Below are 16528 nucleotides of genomic sequence, written 5' to 3' on the forward strand. Positions count from 1 at the left end.
TTACATTGTGGATAATGAATATGCACATTTATTAACTGGCGTAAGATATATTTAATTTTATAAATCCAAACATAGTGTAGAAAAGTGTCCCTTTTTGCATGGTTACCACCCACTTTTCACCTGACATCTGATGCAACCTGACTTGATGTGCCCTGGGTCCTTGCCAATCAGGTTCCCAGGGCCTGTGTTCTTTCCCAAGACAGTGCCTTTGTATGGACAATTGGCATATCCCTGGCCACAGGTAAGCCCCTTGTAAAAGGTACTATGGGTACGAGGGCACTGTGACCAGGGAACGCCTTTAAAGGCTGCAGCACCTATTGTGCCTCCGTTAGAGACCCTGCACATTAACACACACACACTGCCCCTGCAGGGAGCGTGTTTTGGTGCAGAGAGAAGTGAAGAATCAAAATGGTACACATCCCTGTGTGCCATGCCTGCAATCCATTGCCTGAGACCTAGGCAAGTCATCCCTCTAGCAGGGTGCAGTATCCCTAAGGTGAGGGTACCGTGGCATGAGCCCTGTACCCCTACAGTGTCTAATTCCAATTTTTAGACATTGTAAGTGTAGTAAAGTCATAAAGAGTATATGGTCTGGGAGTTGGTCATTACAAACTCCACAGCTCCATGATGGCTTTACTAAACAAGCATTGGCATAGCCAATAGGTCTCGCCTTTTGGACCTTAGAAGTGTTTAACCATGCAACAGTTAATGTTGTTGCACCAAGGATATTGTGCTGCATAACTAAATACTTATAAGGTCCCAAAAGTGAGACCTATTGGCTGGTTCAGTGACTAAATATCGAGGGACACAATATCGAATGCACAAAATATCGACACCAAAATATAGAAGGACAGAATATCGACTCCCTATCTACAAACAGGTAAGTACTAAAATATCGATTCCAAAATATAGAATGTTAAAATATAGTTAGCCAAAATATCGAATTTTTTAAATGTATTAAAAATAATATAAAATTGATTAAATATTAAAAACAATTAAATAAAACATACATAATATAATATAAAAAAGCTTAAAATGTAAACATAATTAAAAAAAAGTAAAAAAAAGTAGAGATTTTGTTGGATAGTGAGAGAGTAAAAATTACTATTCCCACTCCAGTAATTGCAACAGTAGGGAACACGTTGGATAGCATAGGGGTAAAAATGACTATTCCCACTCCAAAGAGTGCAACAGCAGGGAAAGCGTTGGATAGCGTAGGGGTAAAAATTACTATTCCCACTCCAGTGAGTGCAACAGTAGGGAAAACGTTGGATAGCGTAGGGGTAAACATTACTATTCCCAGTCCAAAGAGTGCAACAGTAAGGAAAGCATTGAATAGCGGGAAGGTAAAAATTACTATTCCCACTCCAGAGAGTGCAACAGTAGGGAAATTGTTGGATAGCAGGAAGGGAAAAATTACTATTCTCACTCCAGTGACTCCAACAGTAGGGAAAGCATTGGATAGCGTAGGGGTGAAAATTACTATTCCCACTCCAGAGAGTGCAACAGTACGTAAAGCATTGTATAACGGGAAGAGAAAGATTACGATTCCCACTCCAATGAGTGCAACAGTAGAGAAAACGTTGGATAGCATAGGGATAACAATTACTATTCCCACTCCAGTGAGTGCAACAGTAGGGAAAACGTTGGATAGCGTAGGGGTATAAATTACTATTCCCACTCCAAAGTGTGCAACAGTACGCAAAGTGTTGGATAGCAGGAGGGTAAACATTACTATTCCCACTCCAGACAGTGCAACAGTAGGGAAAACGTTGGATAGTGTAGGTGGAAAAATTACTATTCCCACTCCAAAGAGTGTAACAGTAGGGAAAGCTTTGTATAGCGGGAGGGTAAAAATTACTATTCCCACACGAATGAGTGCAACAGTAGGGAAAGCGTTGGATAGCGGGAGAGTAAAAATTATTATTCCCACTACAGTGAGTGCAACAGTAGGGAAAGCGTTGGATAGCGGTAGGGTCAAAGTTACTATTCCCACTCCAGAGAGTGCAACAGTAGGGAAAGCATTGGATAGTGGGAAGGTAAAAATTACTATTCTCACTCCAGTGAGTGCAACAGTAGGGAAAGTGAGGGATAGCGGGAGGGTAAAAATTACTAATCCCACTCCAGTGACTGCAACAGTAGGGAAAGAGTTGGATAGCGGGAGGATACAAAATACAATTCGCACTCCTCAGAGTGCAAAAGCAGGGAAAACATTGGATAGCGTAGGGGTAAAAATTACTATTCCCACTCCAAAGAGTGCAACAGTAGGGAAAGCGTTGGATAGTGGGAGGGTAAAAATTACTATTCCCACTCCAGAAAGTGCAACAGTAGGGAAAGCGTTGGATAGTGTAGGGGGAAAAATTACTATTCCCACTCCAAAGAGTGTAACAGTAGGGAAAGCGTTGGATAGCGGGAGGGTAAAAATTACTATTCCCACTCCAGTGAGTGCAACAGTAGGAAAAGAGTTGGATAGCGAGAGGGTAAGAATTATTATTCCCACTCCAGTGAGTGCAACAGTAGGGAAAGCATTGGATAGCGGGAAGGTAAAAATTACTATTCTCACTCCAGTGAGTGCAACAGTAAGGAAAGTGTTGGATAGCGGGAGGGTAAAAATTACTATTCCCACTCCAGTGACTGCAACAGTACGTAAAGCATTGTATAACGGGAAGAGAAAGATTACGATTCCCACTCCAATGAGTGCAACAGTAGAGAAAACGTTGGATAGCGTAGGGATAACAATTACTATTCCCACTCCAGTGAGTGCAACAGTAGGGAAAACGTTGGATAGCGTAGGGGTATAAATTACTATTCCCACTCCAAAGTGTGCAACAGTACGCAAAGTGTTGGATAGCGGGAGGGTAAACATTACTATTCCCACTCCAGACAGTGCAACAGTAGGGAAAACGTTGGATAGTGTAGGTGGAAAAATTACTATTCCCACTCCAAAGAGTGTAACAGTAGGGAAAGCTTTGTATAGCGGGAGGGTAAAAATTACTATTCCCACACGAATGAGTGCAACAGTAGGGAAAGCGTTGGATAGCGGGAGAGTAAAAATTATTATTCCCACTACAGTGAGTGCAACAGTAGGGAAAGTGTTGGATAGCGGTAGGGTCAAAGTTACATTTCCCACTCCAGAGAGTGCAACAGTAGGAAAGCATTGGATAGCGGGAAGGTAAAAATTACTATTCTCACTCCAGTGAGTGCAACAGTAGGGAAAGTGAGGGATAGCAGGAGGGTAAAAATTACTAATCCCACTCCAGTGACTGCAACAGTAGGGAAAGAGTTGGATAGCGGGAGGATACAAAATACAATTCGCACTCCTTAGAGTGCAAAAGCAGGGAAAACATTGGATAGCGTAGGGGTAAAAATTACTATTCCCACTCCAAAGAGTGCAACAGTAGGGAAAGCGTTGGATAGCGGGAGGGTAAAAATTACTATTCCCACTCCAGAGAGTGCAACAGTAGGGAAAGCGTTGGATAGTGTAGGGGGAAAAATTACTATTCCCACTCCAAAGAGTGTAACAGTAGGGAAAGCGTTGGATAGCGGGAGGGTAAAAATTACTATTCCCACTCCAGTGAGTGCAACAGTAGGAAAAGAGTTGGATAGCGAGAGGGTAAAAATTATTATTCCCACTCCAGTGAGTGCAACAGTAGGGAAAGCATTGGATAGCGGGAAGGTAAAAATTACTATTCTCACTCCAGTGAGTGCAACAGTAAGGAAAGTGTTGGATAGCGGGAGGGTAAAAATTACTATTCCCACTCCAGTGACTGCAACAGTAGGGAAAGAGTTGGATAGCGGGAGAGTAAAAAATACTATTCCCACTCCTGAGAGTGCAACAGTAGGGAAAAAGTTGGATAGCGTAGGGGTAAAAATTACTATTCTCACTCCAAAGAGTGCAATAGTAGGAAAAGCATTGGATAGCGGGAGGGTAAAAATTACTATTCCCACTCCAGAGAGTGCAACAGTAGGGAAAGTGTTGGATAGCAGGAGGGTAAAAACTACTATTCCCACTCCAGTGACTGCAACAGTAGGGAAAGAGTTGGATAGAGGGAGGGTAAAGCAAGTATTCCCTCTCCTGAGAGTGCAACAGTAGAGAAAGTAATGCTTTAATTTTAAAATAAGATTACATTAATTATCAATACCAATAAAAAGTTAATTAAAATTAATTACAATTATTAAAAATTAATTACCATTGTTAAAAAAATATTTGCCAATTAATAAAGATTAATTACAATTAATAATTAATTATCAATTAATTATCAATACACATAAATAAAATAAAAAATATTTACTTTATTACAATTAATTTACTTCCCACCCAATTCCCCTATAAACCCACAATCCACTCACAATACTAAAAAATACAATTAACATTATTATCAATTAATCAATTAATAAAAATCATTTAGCAATTAATAAAAATTCATTAGCAATTCATACAAATTAATTACCCATTAACACAAATTAATTACCAATTAATAATTAATTATCAAATAATTATCAATACACATAAATTAAATAATGAATATTTACTTTATTACAATTAAATTACTTCCCACCCAATTCCCCTATAAACCTACAACCCACTTCCAATAATAAAATATTCAATTAACATTATCAATTAATCAATTAATAAAAATCATTTAGCAATTAATAAAAATTCAATAGCAATTCATACAAATTAATTACCCATTAACACAAATTAATTACCAATTAATAATTAATTATCAATTAATTATCAATACACATACATTTAATAATTAATATTTACTTTATTACAATTAAATTACTTCCCACCCAATTCCCCTATAAACCCACAACCCGCTGCTAATAATCAAAATCAAAATTAACATAATTATCAATTAATCAATTAATATAAATTAATTATCAATTAATAAAAATTAATGACCAATTAATAATTAATTGTCAATCAATTAATTATCAAAACATATAAATATAATTCATATTGAATTTACCATAATTAAATTACTTCCCACCCTATTCCCCTATAAACCCACAACCCGCTACGGAATTAAATTACGCAAAAATTAAATTACATAACATTCATTAGTTTAAAAAAATTAAACATACATTACAAACATAATACATAATTGTAACACATATACTACCATACAAAACACTAAAAAAAATTGATACTATGGGATTCTATATTTTTAAAGTAGATATTATGGAATTCTATATTTTTACATTCTATATTATGGAAATTGATATTTTGTACCCCAATTTCGATATTCTGACCTATCTATTTTTGATTTTCGATATTCTATCCATTCTATATTTTGGAATCGATATTTAGGTCATTCACCCTATTGGCTATGCCACTGCTTGTTTAAGTTCTGGTTCCACCCCAAGACCTCACATAAACATGTTTGAATTGAATGCAGGTTGACAGAGTGTTGTAGTGCGTGGCTGGTTGTCACGCAAAGTTAAGTGAGAGGACTTGAATCTAGTCTCCAGCAAGTCAATGGTTGGAGAACAGTTCTCAATGCTGGTGGACGTGCATTGGTGGGCTCTATGTTTATACTAAATACAGAAGATTTGAAGAGCAAGATAACCTTGCAGTGTATTATTTACATCATGACAAACTGGTGATGAGAGAAACCACAGACTTTAATGACGTTTACTGCAATTTTTATCAGAAAGGAGCCCACCAAGGAGTGTGAGTTTTGTGTAATATGGGTCAGCAAAGTATAATGTAAGGTACTGACCGAAGACTTCACGTCGAGCAATTACAAGTTGCTGAGTTGTTGTTCAGGTGAAGACCGTGCACGCATTTGTGTGGTGGATGCCTGTGCGAGGAAGCCTATTACAACGGCTGATAACTTCGGAGGGAGCTGGGTGAGTGGTCCGGTTTTCAAATGTATGACTTCAGAATCATCCAGCGAGCAGCGAGGCCTGCACACTGTACGTGGTCCAGCCAAATTTAAGGGAGTTCAGAGAGTGATCTTTAATGCCGCGATGTCATCGTGTTACACGTTTAAGAGGCCATCTTGGGTTACTGGCTCAAGTTCTCCAGTAGTTCTGTGAGCATTCCAGTTATTAAGGACGTCAGTACGTACAACGTCAAGGCGGCCATCTTTTATCTGGATGAATTAGTTATTTCTTCAGTACAAAGCAGTGATCAGGCTTGTAGTGTTCGTCACAACAACTGGGGGCAATTGACAAATCGTTATTTATTCAGCGGGAAGTTGTGATTGGATTTGCAGCATTCGTCAAAGCAACATGGGGCAATTCTGACGCCGATGATTATTTGAGGCCAACTATTTAGGACAGCATTGTGCACAGCAGAGTAAAAGAACATAAAGTAAAACAAGCACGCAAAAGCAGGCTGGCGAGTGGTGTGCAATGTGCGCGCACCATGACGGGAGAGGAAAGCCAGATGGCGCCTCTGCTCGTCATTGTGCGCGTAACCGCACGCTCTATGCCAACCGATCGGACTTTTGAAAGCCCACTCACTAAATGTCTCGCCAGAGCAGCGCATGAGCGGGCTCAGGCGAGACCTAAAAATGGGAAGTTTGGTAGCAAACTTCTCATAACGTTAAACCGACACCAATGCCAGTGTGGGATTTATTGTAAAATGCACTAGGAGGGCATCTTAGAAATGCCCCCTGAAAATCGACCAGCCCAGGTGTGGTTCCTGAATGGCTGCCTGCCATTTTTACCACCAGAACGGTTTCTGGATCCCTGAGTAGAGAGCCTTTGCTCTCTGGGTCCAGAAACAAAGCCCATCCTGGGCAGGGGTGTCATGCCTCCTCCCCCAGGATGGGCTGGGTCGACAATAAGGGAAGGTTTGTCGCCCGCAGGAAGCGCGGGTGGCTCTGCTTGATTGTTCTGCAGTGGCTTCTGCCATTGGTAGAGAGTTAGACTGGAAAAGGGAAGGAAAGAAACAGGAGGACAGACAGAGGAAAGGCCAGAAAAGGAAAACAAAAAACAAAGTACAAAAAAGTCACAAAAACACACACAGAAACGCAAATACATACAGGAAAAAAGTAATAAGGAAACTGTGGGATAGGCAAGTGGGTGACCAGATGGAGTGGATTGGAGTAGGATGGATTTAATACCATGGAGGAAGGCATGCAGGGCAGCAGGAGCAGGCAAAACAACATAGATACTCACTTGCGCACCCCGTGCTGCTGTTTGCGCTCAATTTCAGCACAGAACATGCTCCCAGCATTAAATCACAGTGGAACTTGCATTTTCCACCTGTTCGTGGAATTCCATGATATCTTGTAGAGTTTGTTTGTAACTCAGAGTGAAATTCTGTGAGTTCTTCCCACTCTTACTGATAGTATCCATCAGAAAAACACTCACAACCATGACCAACTGTCCGGTGCAAAGCTTCCCTTGGCAGTGCACAGGAGATTGACGTGTGTAAAGCTACTCAGCCATGCAAGGAGCTTTGCAGCACCCTTATATTAGGAGGAGTCATTCAGAATTCCCTGGATGTAAGCTAGAAAGGGAAATATAAGGCAGGAATTGGAGTCAGAGCTAGGAAGCACTTGAAGCTGGCTCTCTGGGATGTAGGTTGTCTTGTATCATGTGAAAGCTACACCGTAAGAGCGTTTCTTTCAGGTGGGTAATCAATGTACTTTTGTGTTCGGATTTAATGTGGTGGTAAAGTTCTCACTTAATATGGTGGTTGGTGTCGAGTACTCCAAACTGGCAAACAGAGTGTAAGAACACGGGAATTCGGAGGGCTCTATTGAAGACAATAATAATCGCAGCAGGCTATGTGGAGTGCTATAGGATGCCACCATCAAAGGTACAATGGCATAATACACAACTCGACCTTTCCTCTGATTTTCTTGGGGATATGTGGAGTTGTTCAGGGGAGTGAGGCAGACAGAGCCTGCGGCAGAAGGGAGAGACGAATGGATTCCCTTCCTTGTTCCTGTGACTCACACTCTCACTAATATGTGAATGCAGAGATACAGCCATGTAAGGCAGAAGGGGGAAGTCTGCACAGCTCTTGGTCCCCTGCCTTGTCACACAAAGCATATCCGTTTGGCAGAAGGGAGAGGGGGTTGCAGAGGTTTCTCTGCGCCTTTCACAGCTCCAGTTAGCTACTGGTACATCATGAATGCAGACATGCACGGTGCAGCAGGTACTGCCATGAACGCGCAGCAAGAGTTGTCACATAAGGAAACGAGGACCCCACTAGTGCCGCTGGGTTTTTAAAACTCCCTGTGCCATGTGACATTTTTAATGCTCGTGCCCATAACGCTGGCGGAGGCCCATACTGGCTGGTGGAGCCCACTGAGGGGGGCTACAAGTTTACCGTATGTACATACAGTTATGTGCTGTAGATATCACTTGGCAGTTTGAGAGACACAAAATGCATTTCTTGAGGTACATTCACGGTCATGTTCGACTGAAATGGAAGGCTAGTCTGCCTTTTCCCATGACGGACAGCAAAGGACATTACTGAGAGGGACACAGAAGCAAAGAGTGTGGTGCAGTCAGTGCCCAAAGCATACTGTGCAGTCAATGTCTGTCAGCAGTCGAGGGTCATAACAGCGCCTGGATACCCTACCGGGTGAGTAGCCACACTTTATAAATCTGAGCTGATTGATTGATTGATGACAGACGTCCACACCCCGAGCATTCTGCACTCACCTTTCTCTGACCAGGAGTCGGTCCACCACTATCACGATACCCAGATATTCACCAACACCTTTGAAGGGGAGTCCCAAATTATGTGAAAGTGACCAGTGCGGAAGAATAGTAAAATGATTGTGTGACTAAGCTTTTTGCTCATGGATGGAGTGGTTCTGTTGTCTCTCAATGTAACTCATCCATAAACCAACATCCAGTTTACCATACAGTTGACAAAGCTAAGCTCAAATGTTTGGTAGGAATAAACTGATCATGAGTTCTCCCTCAAATCGTCCTTAACAGACAATTAGAGATAACACATCCTGCTCAACCTCTCAATGACAAAATTGCTGTGTACTTTTGAAATTCTTTGTTTTGCATTGTAATAGAAATGCTGTTGTGGGTGCTCAATAATATTTAATACCATAGGCCCCAAACTGTGAGTACATAATATTCTGAATCTTGTGGAGCCTCGCGCTTCATATTGTACAATATGGAAGGAATTTCTAGGGCTGCCAGAGATCTCCATGTGACTAGGACTCCATGTTGTAAACGCACTGTGGGAAATGTAATATTGGTTTGGCCCAATCTTACGAGTTAGATTACACACTTTCCTTTATATGTAGTGTAGGTGCCATATGGAAGCCATGCATTTATTGAATGCTTCGTCAGCCAGTTGGAACACAGTGTGGACTGGGACCCAGAGAGAGTCACTGCGTCTCCAATGCATACAGTGAGGCTACAGGCAAAGTTCCAGTTCTGTGTGAAAATTGGGTAGTACTATAGCTCCGCGGATCATGTTTAGGAGCTGGCCATCTGATCAGTGGTAAGATTCACATGAACCACATGGTGCCTCTATATTTTTAACGGATGTAGCAGTACCTTGCATAGGTCATACAGTATGCTTGATGTTGCACTACAGTAGTGGCCCAATCTACTATATCACACAATGATGGATTGAGGGAGCTCACCTACTGGCAAAGTAGCAGTTGTACTATGCATTGGAGGTTTGTGAGAATGCATTTCATGCGCTCACTTACTGTGTGCCCATACAAAGGCCTCTCAATGACTAATTACATATTTCTCAATCTTTTTGTGGCGTAATCTTTCCTTTATCTTATCCATGCAGTGGTGCTTTTGCACGGATTCTGCTAGTTGTGCACAACTGTGTGTCAGGACGTCAGAATGTAGAGACTGAGTCTCTCTATGGCATCAGTATACCTGTTGACCCAATCCTGGCCAGCTCACAGTGTCTCACCTGAACCCCTAACATTTCCAGAGTTACAAGTGCTTTCAGCAAACTCAAACATGTCCCTCTACTCCCCAAATGAGCCGCAGAAACAGCTCCTCCCCTTTCGTTACTCACTCATGCATGCCCATAGTAAACACAAAAAAGACACAAAGAAAACTTACAATATATTTATTGAAAGTATCGTAGTCTGTTATGATGCAAATGTACTGTGATCATTAGCTAGATGCAGCTAAACTAAGTAATTAATAGTACTAACAGAATATATAGAGCAAACATCCCAAACCTAAAGTTAGTGATCGCAAAGCTGGACTATGGCAGCACAACGCTTTATGTCTTGCTCGGAGTAAAAACGGCTCCTCTTAGGGTGGCCCTAAATTCTGCTGCTAGGCTCTTAACTGGCACTAAAAAATACAACCACATCTCTTCGGACCTGCTGGCCCTGAAATTGCTCCTAAATGAAGCTCGGATACAGTTGAAAATTGCATGCATGGCACACAAAGCCACCCACTTCAAGACCCCGATGTACCTCGCTCAGAAACTGGAGCTCTCGTGTGGTACAAGAGCCTCCAGAAGTGCCAGCACCCTTTTACTCAAACCACAAAAATTAAAGAAAAAAAAAAGACTTATTATCGAGCCTTCTCAAGTATGGCGCAGAGAATCTTGAACTCTCTTCCCCCCGAAGTCAGGGTGATCCCTTCCACTGTCCTCTTCAAAATAGAAGTTAAAGGGCTCTTGATGAAGAAATATCTGCCTCAGTCTGCCTTCCCCACTTGACTCTGGGACTATAGATGATGTTTTGTGGCCCAGCGGCTTGGCTCGCGAGATTGTTTGACATTTTAAGACTATGAACTTTTCGCTATGTTGAATCTGTTTGTTTGTCTGTAGCCTTCCTGCTGCAAATCTGTAAAGCGCTCTGATACCCTCGGTGGTCATCTTTGCGCTATATAAGACTTCCTAAATAATAAATAAGATTAATAAACCATTGCAAATTATATATCTGTCTATGTCTACTCTTACTAGGTGAGCACAGGGCTGTATTTGTGATCTCCGGCATTGACTTAAGACCTCATATCTCGTGTATGCAGTTAGGTGGTCCGAATCATGAGTGTAAACTTAGTTTACGCAGGGCTTTATGTTGGGAACTGCTGTCATTACAGAACAGTTTTCTCTGCTGGAATTCTCCTCTCTGGCCCCAAAAGGGATGGGGTACAGTTTATATGAAAAAACTATTGTGCTGGAGAGACAGCTATGCAACCGTGTTATGTCTAAACATTAGGAACTGTTGCTGAACGAGCAAAGAAAACAGAACAGTATGGGCCTAGTTATGATAGTGGTGAACCTGCCACCGGCAGGTTGCCAGTGGCGCCTTCACCACCATCATAAGTCTTTTTTCCGCCCACCAGATCAGGATGGCAGGCTGTGTGCCTGGCAGACAGAAAGCCCATCCACCATGGATCCGACAGAGGCAATCGTTACGATTGCCTCTCGGACCCGCCCACATCCACAGAATGGTGGCGTGCCTAGCAGGCACTGCCCACCAGATTTGGATGCTGGATCCCCGCCAGCCTTTCCATGGTGGTTCCCCGACATGGAAAGGCTGGCGGGGATTGACTTTGGGGTCCGTTGCGGGTCCCCCCTCTGCAAGGGCACTTTAATTTTTCACTTGGGGGGCAATTTCCCTGCACCATGTGGCAGGCACCACATGGTGCCTGCCACGTAGTGCAGGGAAATGCAAAACCTGCCTTTTTTCCATTGCGGCGTGTGCTGCAGCCAGCAGCACCCGCCGTAATGGAATAAATGCCTTTTGCGGCCACCTTGGTGGCAGCTGCATTGTAATTTGGTCTGTGAGACCTCCTCCTTGTAGGCGGGCGGTCCCCATCACCAGGACGATGACCCCCTATGTCATTATGTGTTCCCAGCAACTCTGTACAAAATGTGTAGATGAAATTCCAAAAAGAGGTCCTGAATAACAAACTACATGTACAGCATGTTCGCAAAATAATGCCAAAATATTTCTGCAAGGGAAAACGTAACTCAATGGCCTGTGAAAACAAAAATATTACAAATATACTTTAATGTTATTCTTGAATAACCAATTAATATTCTGGTTTCAGTAAATATAATGCACGAGCAAAAAAAAATTCAATTGTAGAATTTTTTTTTTTTTTACACCATAGCTGTTCATTGATCTAAGGTTTATTTGATTAATAATGCATCACGCTTTTTTTCACACTGCTAAGTGGAATTTTTATTTACATTTTACTTTTGAGTTTATGGTACGAACTGCAAGAGTCGAAAGAATACATTTTATTTCCTTTTTGGATGTTTTCAAAACCATGAGAGATCATTAAAATTAATGTATTTGAAATATCATTGGTAAAATATTGACAGTGTAAAAGTGTCCTTTTGAAAATTGCTAATAACACTGGTTGCAATATTCTATTCTGGCATAAAACACTGCACTACGTTACTTCTATTCAACAGTTTAAGATGTGTTTTTAGTGAATTGAAACACAAACTCTGGCAATGTCAATAGGTGTGCCTTATTACTGAAAGTTACTGGTGTGTGTAGGCATTCATTAACTCAACATCCATACAATGTGCCACTCATCCTTGTAGTCATGCATCGATAATTCCACCCACTAACTCGTTTTGCAGGCAAACACCTACATAAAAATACACATAAAAACTCAATAAGCATATGTCAAATAAATTAAAACAAAACAAAACATGCAACTGCAAACACACAGATGGCAAATGCCTGCAACAAGAAATATGGGAAAAATAAGAAAAAAATAAACATAGCAGCAGATGGCCATTTGCAGAGGTATTATGCATAGTGTAACGTTGTTTTAAAGTTCCAACATGGCTGTTACAATTGGAAGCAACATGTTTGCCGACTTGTAATGGTAGAACAATAGCACATTGTGCACTGTACCATTTAAAGATGGTCACTCACTAAATTTTGCATTGAGTGGCCATTTTGAAATTGTACAGTCACTCACAGGGCAATAGAGCCCTAAAGTGCCTTAACCCATTTCCTCATGCACAATTTTCTACACCCAAGATATTTCAGAAGGAAGAACTATTACCAAAATCATTGCCTACTACAGTAATCCACAAAGTTCAAGGTAAGAAAAAAACCTGTATGCATGTTGCACCATGGTGTAATAGCAATCCATCCATAAAAGCCAATTGGGCTTAAAATGTGTGTTAAAGGAAAGAATATAAAAAAGATCCACCACAGGTAAGTTAAAAGCTTCTTTATTCTGATCATCCACTCTCCTCACTGACTCAGATTGTGAACATTCTATGTAAGCTCCTGTGGAACATTGCATTGTGGGAAAGAAGGAAGGAGATGAAGGTAAGGAGGAAACCAAGGAGAAAGGAGAAAGGTACAGCCTTTAATTCAGGAAGATTACAACATATCTCCCTACATAGGAGAGGGAGACAATTATGCTACGTTAACAAGTCTATCACCACTCCATGTCTGTCCATTTTCCAGGCGGACCACATTCCTGCTTGCCTTTGCCACTCGTTGGGGAGGTTGGTATTTACTCAGTCCCATTTGTACATGGGTGGGTTTCCTTACTAGTACAGGAATGTTAGCCTTGAGGTTGTATTCCTTAACTTCATGTTTCTGGTCATACCAGCTCTTATATCTCCTTTGGTGTTGTAGGATTTTCCTTTGTCCCTCCCTTTGGTTGGGAGGGACAAAACCACAGGGGTTTCATCTTGGTGCTGGGTTCCCTCCCTCACAGGGCTACGAAGGGAGAGATCCCTGTGATGAGATTAGGTGCAGTATGATATGCCCAGATGCATTCTTTGAGTGAGTCCTCAATCTTATGGCCATTAGTGATGGGCAGTTAAATGTGTTCTTTTACCATGTGATTTGTCCTTTCCACCAGTCCATTAGCTTTGGGAGAATAGAGTGCAGTTTTCTTGTGTTTGATATTTAATTCCTCTAGGAACTCTCTCATCTCCTCGGACATGAATTGCACTCCATTATCTGTTACTAGAATCGCTGGTATGCCTTAATTGAAAAATATGTTTTTTTAGAAATGAGATAAGGTTGCTTGTCATGGTGGATGGTGTGAATTTAAAGTTGATCCAGTGGGAGGTGTAGTCTATGAGGACAAACATGGACCTTTTCTGGGGCCCCAAGACTTTCATGGGCCCAATTATATCAATGACTAATTTGGTCCATGGCACCCCCGGTACCTCGACTGGAGACAAAGGAACCTTGCGTAGGGTTTTGCTCTTGTCGCTTTTGGCACAGCTGGTGCATTCCTTAACCTTAAGCTCTACCATAGAATCCATCCTGGGAAACCAAAAGCAACTTCTAACCTTGTTCTTTGTGAGGCTCCTTCCTATGTGCCCTACATGGGCCAAATGTATTATCTTGTTTCTGAGGTCAGTTGGTGGGGTGATTTTTCCGTTGCGATACACTTTATCCGCCATAATAATTAGTTCAAATCTCACTTCCCAAAAGCCTTTGATGGCTTCAGGGACCTCAGCGCGGGTCTCAGGCCAGCCACTGACAATTAACTCCTTAAGAATGTTCACGTCAACGTCTTTTCTCATGCTCTCTTCCCATTCTTTTTTGGTAAGCATTGGTAGTTGTATGGCAAAGATGGGGACACCTAATTGTTCTTCACTATGACTGGCATTGAGGGAAGACCTAGACAAGTAATCTGCCACCACGTTCTCAGGCCCAGGTAGGAATCCCACTCTAAAGCAATAATTCTCCAACCCCAGCACCCATTTGGATATGCGTGGAGAATTGTTTTGAATATTTTTGGACGAGAACATGAACAGTAAGGGCTTGTGGTCTGAGCGAATAGTGAATTTAATTCCCCATAAGTACAATTTAAAGTGATTTACAGCCTAAAAGCACGCTAAGGCCTCTCTCCCGATGACCGAGTAGTTGAGTTCTGTGGGACTCGGGGACCGGGAGGCAAAGGCTATAATGGTTTCACCATTCTACCCTCTTTGAGATAACGATGCCCCTAACCCTTTATTGGACGCGTCTGTGGTTAGCATAGTTTTCTTTTTGGGGTCAAAAGATCCTACGGCCGGCAATTCAATGATCTCCTTCTTCACCGTATACACCGCTTTGCTGTGTTTTTCTTCCCAAGTGAATTCCTTGCATTTTTTAATAGTTCACGTAGTCCATCACACTTTTCAGAAAAGTTCTCACAAACTTGGCCATGTATTTAACCAAACCTAAGAAGGACTTGAGTTCCTCTTTGTTAGTCGGGTATGGAGCATCCTTGACAGCTTGCATCAAACTGTACTTAGGTCTGAATCCTTCTTGGGAAATGGTGTGCCCCAGGTAATCCACCGACCCTACTTTGATCTTGCACTTGTCCAATTTCACCGTCAACCCTGCCTCTGCAAGTCTCTTGTACACTGTGTTAAGAATCGTATCGTGTTCTTCAGCGCATGACCCATAAATCAGTACATCATCTTGGAAGCATAGGGTGTTTGTGATGCGGCTGAGGATTTGTTGCTTTATCTTTTGGAAAACTGCCGCAGCAGAGGCAAGACCTCTTGACAAACAGGTATGCTCCAAATGAAGAGGTAAATGCTGTTAACGGTCTAGAATCCGGGTGCAACTCCACTGATAGGTCGATAACCGGAAAGAACTTGGCCCTCCCCATTGTGCTCAACATCTCATTTATATTGGGGAGGGGAAACCTCTCGACCCATATGTTTTCGTTGAGGCTGCGTAGGTCCACACAGAGACGGATACCTTGTCCATTGGCCTTAGACGCTATGGCTAAGGGCACCAACCACTCTGATGATTCTATGGGTTGGATGACACCCATCTCGCATAACTTATCTAATTCTTTCTTAAGGGGCTCTCTCATAAGGAGGGGGACTGGGTGGGGTCTGTGAAACACGGGTTTAGCTCCTTGTCTGACCTTAATCTTGTGCTGGAAGTCCTTCAACCTTCCTAACCTATCCACGAAAAGATCAGGAAAACCATCACTCAGAGCATTGTTACTGTTGGAAACTTCCACCAGAATTACTTGGTCTTTGTTGTTAGGGTCAAGTACAATCTCCAACTCTTTCTGGTGTTGCCAGCCCAGGAGATTAGCACCACTCTCTACCACATACACCTTGCCCACAGTAGAGCTACCCTTGAAGCCTATGTGTGCCTTTATCATACCTACAAGGGGAATGGGGTCTTTGGTGTACCCTTCCGGTGAAATATCAGGTTTGCTTAATTCTAACCTTGAACCCCCAGGGATTTCTCAAAGTCCTCTAGATGGAGTAGCGTGAATGGGGAGCAGGAGTCGGCATACATGTCTACTGGCTTATTGTCTATTTGAACCATGCATTTGGGATAGTTAAGATTGGCATGCCCCTCCACGTTTTTTATCTGAAAAACACATTTCTGGCGGTGATCATTTTCCACACTAACCATTTTTACTGTACTATTGTCCCTATCTCTACAAACTCTGGTGAAATGCCCTCTTCTGTTACACTTCTTAGATGTGACACCCCGAGCGGAGCAATAGGGACTGTTGGCCAAATGATTACTGCTGCCACACCTAAAGCATCTTAGACCTTGCCCTTTTTTAGTGGATTTGTTGACAGATACTTCTTTGCTTTTTATTTTAAGCACTTCACTGTGAGTATCTTCTACTTGGA

The sequence above is a fragment of the Triturus cristatus genome, chromosome 3_1 (assembly GCF_964204655.1).
Source record: "Triturus cristatus chromosome 3_1, aTriCri1.1, whole genome shotgun sequence".
Taxonomy (NCBI): domain Eukaryota; kingdom Metazoa; phylum Chordata; class Amphibia; order Caudata; family Salamandridae; genus Triturus; species Triturus cristatus.